We start from the raw sequence: 7,913 nt of genomic DNA on the forward strand, positions 1-7,913 counted from the left end.
AGTCAAGAAACACCTGGAGTAACAGGCAAATTTGGCCTTGGAATACGGAATGAAGCAGGGCGAAGACTAATAGAGTTTTGCCAAGAAAATGCACTGGTCATAGCAAACACCCTCTTCCAACAACACAAGAGAAGACTCTACACATGGACATCACCAGATGGTCAACACCGAAATCAGATTGATTATATTCTTTGCGGCCAAAGATGGAGAAGCTCTATACAGTCAACAAAAACAAGACCAGGAGCTGACTGTGGCTCAGATCATGAATTCCTTATTGCCAAATTCAGACTGAAATTGAAGAAAGTAGGGAAAACCACTAGACCATTCAGGTATGACCTTAATCAAATCCCTTATGATTATGCAGTGGAAGTGAGAAATAGATTTAAGGGCCTAGATCTGATAGATAGAGTGCCTGATGAACTATGGAATGAGGTTCATGACATTGTACAGGAGACAGGGATCAAGACCATCCCCATGGACAAGAAATGCAAAAAAGCAAAATGGCTGTCTGGGGAGGCCTTACAAATCACTGTGAAAAGAAGAGAGGTGAAAAGCAAAGGAGAAAAGGAAAGATACAAACATCTGAATGCAGAGTTCCAAAGAATAGCAAGAAGAGATAAAGCCTTCCTCAGCAATCAATGCAAAAGAAATAGAGGAAAACAACAGAATGGGAAAGACTAGAGATCTCTTCAAGAAAATTAGAGATACCAAGGGAACATTTCATGCAAAGATGGGCTCGAAAAAGGACCGAAATGGTATAGACCTAACAGAAGCAGAAGATATTAAGAAGAGGTGGCAAGAATACACAGAAGAACTGTGCAAAAAAGATCTTCATGACTCCGATAATCACAATGGTGTGATTACTCATCTAGAGCCAGACATCCTGGAATGTGAAGTCAAGTGGGCCTCAGAAAGCATCACTATGAACAAAGCTAGTGGAGGTGATGGAATTCCAGTTGAGCTATTTCAAATCCTGAAAGATGATGCTGTGAAAGTGCTGCACTCAATATGCCAGCAAATTTGGAAAACTCAGCAGTGGCCACAGGACTGGAAAAGGTCAGTTTTCATTCCAATCCCAAAGAAAGGCAATGCCAAAGAATGCTCAAACTACTGCACAATTGCACTCATCTCACACACTAGTAAAGTAATGCTCAAAATTCTCCAAGCCAGGCTTCAGCAATATGTGAACCGTGAACTTCCAGATGCTCAAGCTGGGTTTAGAAAAGGCAGAGGAACCAGAGATCAAATTGCCAACATCCGCTGGATCATGGAAAAAGCAAGAGAGTTCCAGAAAAACATCTATTTCTGCTTTATTGACTATGCCAAAGCCTTTGACTGTATGGATCACAACAAACTGTGGAAAATTCTGAAAAAGATGGGAATACCAGATCACCTGACCTCCCTCTTGAGAAATCTGTATGCAGGTCAGGAAGCAACAGTTAGAACTGGTCATGGAACAACGGACTGGTTCCAAATAGGAAAAGGAGTACGTCAAGGCTGTATATTGTCACCCTGCTTATTTAACTTATATGCAGAGTACATCATGAGAAACGCTGGGCTGGAAGAAGCACAAGCTGGAATCAAGATTGCTGGGAGAAATCTCAATAACCTCAGATATGCAGATGACACCACCCTTATGGCAGAAAGTGAAGAGGAACTAAAAAGCCTCTTGATGAAAGTGAAAGTGGAGAGTGAAAAAGTTGGCTTAAAGCTCAACATTCAGAAAACGAAGATCATGGCATCTGGTCCCATCACTTCATGGGAAATAGATGGGGAAACAATGGAAACAGTGGCAGACTTTATTTTTGGGGGCTCCAAAATCACTGCAGATGGTGACTGCAGCCATGAAATTAAAAGACGCTTACTCCTTAGAAGGAAAGTTATGACCAACCTAGATAGCATATTCAAAAGCAGAGACATTACTTTGCCAACAAAGGTCTGTCTAGTCAAGGCTATGGTTTTTCCTGTGGTCATGTATGGATGTGAGAGCTGGACTGTGAAGAAGGCTGAGCGCTGAAGAATTGATGCTTTTGAACTATGGTGTTGGAGAAGACTCTTGAGAGTCCCTTGGACTGCAAGGAGATCCAACCAGTCCATTCTGAAGGAGATCAGCCCTGGGATCTCTTTGGAGGGAATGATGCTGAAGCTGAAACTCCAGTACTTTGGCCACCTCATGCGAAGAGTTGACTCATTGGAAAAGACTCTGATGCTGGGAGGAACTGGGAGCAGGAGGAGAAGGGGATGACAGAGGATGAGATGGCTGGATGGCATCACTGACTCAATGGACGTGAGTCTGAGTGAACTCCGGGAGTTGGTGATAGACAGGGAGGCCTGGCGTGCTGCGATTCATGGGGTCGCAAAGAGTTGGACATGACTGAGCAACTGAACTGAACTGAGCACGCTGTCAAGACTCACTTTTTAAAGATGGCATAGATCTGACCAAGGTTCAAATTCTGACTTGATTGCTTTCTAAACCTAGGACAAGTCACATAGACTCCCTAGATCTCAGGCTTCTCATCTGAAACTTGGTTGTGAGAATTCAATGGGTGGGTGTCTGCAAAGTGAATCCCCAGTACATGCTCTCCATCCACTTTCTCTGCTGAACTTTTCTCCTTAGCACTTATTTCCACCGTCTATTTCCTTTTTCTCGTTGTGTTTTCTGTCTTTCTTCCCCACCGGAATGTCAGCTCTGTGAGGATGAGGAATCTCAGCTATGTGGTTCACCCATGTATCCTCAAGGCTTGAAAGAGTAGCTGACACATAGGTGTTCAATCAACACCCATTGAATAAGTGAAGGAGTTGAAACTATTATTCATAAGCTTTATGGATGGAAGGGTGCAGGAATGTGCTCTACATTGCCCAGGGAGGGTGTGTTGTGTTTGTGTGTGTGTGTGTGTGTGTGTGTGTGTGTGTGTGGAGCCAGATCCTACTTTTAATGAAGGCTCTAAGCTTGCCTCACCAAGTCCTGGAGAGCAAGAATTGGCGAGGGAGACAGGAAGTGACTGTGAAGGTAAGGCCTGGGCCCAAACTCGGGGGTGGGGTGGGGATCAGCATAGGTGTGGAAGGAAGGATCTGAGGATGGTGAAAGGAAGGAGGACCAACACAGGAGACAGGAAATGCAGGAATGGGGCCTTTGGCAGCTGTTCTCATCTGCACCGCTTGCAAATGTGTTCCTCTAAGTGACTTGGGGAATCCCTAAGAGTGGATGGGCAAGTAGACATGAGTTGTCCATGAAGCAGCTATAACCAACTAACCCAACTGTGGTTTTCCCTGAGGTGACTGCCTGTGTCAAAATCCCCCGAGGAGCTAATGTAGCATTCAGGCTCCTGGGCAGTTTAAGTAGGACTCTGGGTGTGTGGCCCAGGAATCTACCCTCCAAAATTAGCCTTATTGTATGCTCAGTTCACCCCCTGTTCCCTGAACCCCCTTTGCCTGCTCTGGTTCCTCAAGGACCTTAGATCTAAGATGTGCCCGTCTAGGGTAACACAGACCCATCCCGATGGTCTGACTTTGCGGTGTGGACAATCAGCTGCAACTTAGTGAGACTCTGGTCCCCTACAGCCCCCTGCCCCAGCTCTTGGTAACATCAGCCTCTCCAAGCTCAGAGCTCAGATATACCAGGTAGGGTCACACTTGCTGTGTGACTGAGTTGTGTGCCAACAAGTTTGGAGAATAAGGGACTGGGGACTGAAAGTTCTGAGCAACCCCATCCCCACTCCCATCCCTCTAAACCCATACCCTTTACTAGCTGGTAGGAAGAACTGGTTTTTACAGGAGGGTGTGGAATGGGTTTTTACAGGAGGGTGTGGAATGGGTGAATTTAACTCAAATGACCATTATATTTACTACTGTGGGCAAGAATCCCTTAGAAGAAATGGAGTAGCCATCATAGTCAACAAAAGAGTCTGAAATGCAGTACTTGGATGCAATCTCAAAATGGGAAAGTCTAGAGATCTCTTCAAGAAAATTAGAGATAACTTGGGAAAATTTCATGCAAAGATGGGCACAATAAAGGACAGAAATGGTATAGACCTAACAGAAGCAGAAGATATTAAGAACAGGTGGCAAGGATACACAGAAGAACTATACAAAAAAGATCTTCACAACCCAGATAATCACAATGGTGTGATCATCAGCCTAGAGCCAGACATCCTGGAGTGTGAAGTCAAGTGGGCCTGAGGAAGCATCACTACAAACAAAGCTAGTGGAGGTGATGGAATTCCAGTTGAGCTATTTCAAATCCTAAAAGATGATGCTATGAAAGTGTTGCACTCAATATGCCAGAAAATTTGGAAAACAACAGTGGCCACAGGACTGGAAAAGGTCAGTTTTCATTCCAATCCCAAAGAAAGGCAATGCCAAAAAAATGTTCAAATTACTGCACAATTGCACTCATCTCACACACTAGTAAAGTAATGCTCAAAATTCTCCAAGCCAGGCTTCAACAGTATGTGAACCATGAACTTCCAGATGTCCAAGCTGGATTTAGAAAAGGCAGAGGAACCAGAGATCAAATTGCCAACATCTGCTGGATCATTGAAAAAGCAAGAGAGTTCCAGAAAAACATCTACTTCTGCTTTATTGACTATGCCAAAGCCTTTGACTGTGTGGACCACAACAAACTGGAAAATTTTGAAAGAGATGGGAATACCAGACTACCTGACCTGCTTCTTGACAAATCTGTATGCAGGTCAGGAAGCAACAGTTAGAACTGGACATAAAACAAAATAGTGGTTCCAAATAGGAAAAGGAGTACGTCAAGGCTGTATGTATATTGTCACCCTGCTTATTTAACTTATATGCAGAGTACATCATGAGAAACGCTGGGCTGGATGAAGCACAAACTGAAATCAAGATTGCCGGGAGAAATCTCAATAACCTCAGATATGCAGATGACACCACCCTTATGGCAGAAAGAGAAGAACTAAGGAGCCTCTTGACGAAAGCGAAAGAGGAGAGTGAAAAAGTTGGCTTAAAGCTCAACATTCAGAAAACTAAGATCATCACTTCATGGGAAATAGATGGGGAAACAATGGAAACAGTGGCAGACTTTATTTTGGGGGGCTCCAAAACCACTGCAGATGTTGATTGCAGCCATGAAATTAAAAGACGCTTACTCCTTGGAAGGAAAGTTATGACCAACCTAGACAGCGTATTAAAAAGCAGACACATTACTTGCCAACAAAGTTCTGTCTAGTCAAAGCTATGGTTTTTCCGGTAGTCATGTATGGATGAGAGTTGGACTTATAAAGAAAGCTGAGGACCAAAGAATTGATGCTTTTGATCTGTGATGTTGGAGAAGACTCTTGAGAGTCCCTTGGACTGCAAGGAGATCCAATCAGTCCATCCTAAAGGAAATCAGTACTGAATATTCATTGGAAGGACTGATGCTGAAGCTGAAACTCCAATACTTTGGCCACCTGATGTGAAGAACTGACTCATTTGAAAAGACCCTGATGCTGGGAAAGATTGAAGGCGGGAGGAGAAGGGGACAACAGAGGATGAGATGCCTGGATGGCATCACCAACTCAATGGACATGAGTTTGAGTAAACTCCGGGAGTTGGCGTTGGACAGGGAAGCCTGGTGTGCTGCAGTCTATTGGGTCGCAACTGAACTGTGGCCACAGAGGCCGGTATTATGACCCTCCCTCCACTGGCTGGAAGGAAACTAGGGACCGTGGATTTCACCAATAGGGAGGCAATATGCAAATATTGCCCTACGTTAATTGGTTGATGGACAGATACGTACCATTCCTTCTCGAGTTCTGAGATGCGGCTTGGAGCGCAGCTTTGAGGTAGAGGTTACACATGGAAGCAATTATTGAGCTCCCACCTTGTTGTGCCAAGTCCTGAGTCAGGGAATACAGAGGCTAATAACAGGGGCAGGCACCGCCCTTGTGGCACTTACATTCTAGTAAACTGATGTGTGTTAATCGCTCAGTCCTGTCTGACTCTGTGACCGCATGGACGGTAACCCATCAGTCTCCTCTGTCCATGGAATTCTCCAGGCAAGAATACTGGAGTGGGTTGCCATTTCCTCCTCCAGAGGGTCTTCCCGACCCCGGGATCGAACCCGTGTCTCTTATGTCTCCTGCATTGGCAGGCGGGTTCTTTACAGCTATTGCCACCTGGGAAGACTACATAGCATATATGTGCACTCAATAAATGCTGAAGAAAGTTCCGAGTGGTGACCATAATTGTCATATTGGGAGAGTCCCTCAATTCTGTTCCCTAGATTTAGAATTTTGGTCCTACACCTCTCTCCTCCTTTTCCCCCAAAGCTTATAGCTTCAGACTTTCTGTCTTCCCTTCTCTCTCCCTTGGAGCTTTGCCCACTGGCATTTTGACTCCCTGCCTCAGGGGACAAGGACTCCAAGTACAGCAGGAAAGACTTGGATAAACTCCAAGAAAGGACTTCTTGTCTTTTGGTCAGAGTTGCAGCTGCTGAGGGGAGGGAACTGGATACACTTCCCAATGATTCAGAAAATTCCAGAGCTGGAAGAAAGCTTCGAGATAACATATCAAGTCCAGAGCTTTTCAACCTTTTTTATTTGGGGAGAGGGGACAGAAATACAATCTAAGAAATGTGCTTTACACCAGGACCAGGTGAACTCAAGTTTTGCGGAGGCTGCAGTTTGTAAAATTGGGGGACTTCTTAAAAATATATGTGTAAAATTTTGTAGGCAAAATCAGGTATTTATTTAGTGTTAGAAAATGAATTCCTATAAATTACAAACTTCAAAATCCAACAAATACCATAATCATAAAGTCAGGACAACAAGAAATTTTTACTTAACTACCTGACATGTCACTTTAATACCTGTATTTGTAATTTTAAAGGTAATTTTAGGCTGCATGATTTTCATACAGCAGTGACTTTCTTCTATTCTTTTCTATAAGGAGAAAGAAAAGTCAGCCTTCTAGCAGGTTTGATCAAAAGTCTTTTTTATTTTGTTATTTTAGAAAAAATTTTCTCAGCTTCACAATCTGTTATTGGTGATGTCATGTAAACCTGAAATGTTTAATTTTGTCAGATCTGAGAAAGACAAATTTTCTATATTGTTTCACCAGGAATGGCAGATTTCGTCAGAACAAAACGTGTTGCATGTGAGATAGAACTCCATGTGTCGTGACATATGAAACATTCAAAGTCATACACAGATGTGCTTGCTACTTCAGTACTGTTAGGAGTTGGTGTCCTGCAACAGAGGTGTCCTGATCAGTTCTACTGCATGTGATCCCCAACACCCACCAAAAACAGAAAATAGCATATGGCGCATTTATAGTTCAGTATGCTATGTTATTAATTGTATCCCCAATGGCATGGACATCTGCTGTAATTAGATCAGTGGGAATTAAATCTTCCACGTGTAATTTTACACGTCTGAGGATTGAGAGAGTCTTCCATAGACGAGCTGCTGGCTCTGTACAATGCAGATCTTGGTTCTCCTCCACTGCCCACATCTTCCCATGTCCAGTGCCTAGGACCTACGTCATGGTGACATAGTGATTGACCTGTGTTCCTCCATCTTTAGGTCAGGGCACCAAGTAAATCGGCATGGTGAGTGGGTGTGGGTAATTGGAGTGTTTCTGGGAACCATCCCTACACTAGGATACTAGCAATCATCTAAATATTCTAGGAGTTGACTGTGAACCTTATAACCGTAACCCAGTAAGCTCAAACTAAATGTATGCCCAGCTTAGTTTCCCATTAGTTGCATCTCGCACTAGTCAGACACAGCCTTTGGAAAGACAAAAATGTCTTACTGACGTGGAACAATCTCCCAGAAACATTAAGAGAATACAACCAAGATACAAGACGGTGAGCATAGCACACTTGTACCTGTGTGTAGGGCATCTCTGGAAGGAAGCAGGACAAGACTATTTGCCTCTGAGCGGCTGTGGAGACTGGA

This window comes from Bubalus kerabau, chromosome 1, assembly GCF_029407905.1.
Source record: "Bubalus kerabau isolate K-KA32 ecotype Philippines breed swamp buffalo chromosome 1, PCC_UOA_SB_1v2, whole genome shotgun sequence".
Taxonomy (NCBI): Eukaryota; Metazoa; Chordata; class Mammalia; order Artiodactyla; family Bovidae; genus Bubalus; species Bubalus kerabau.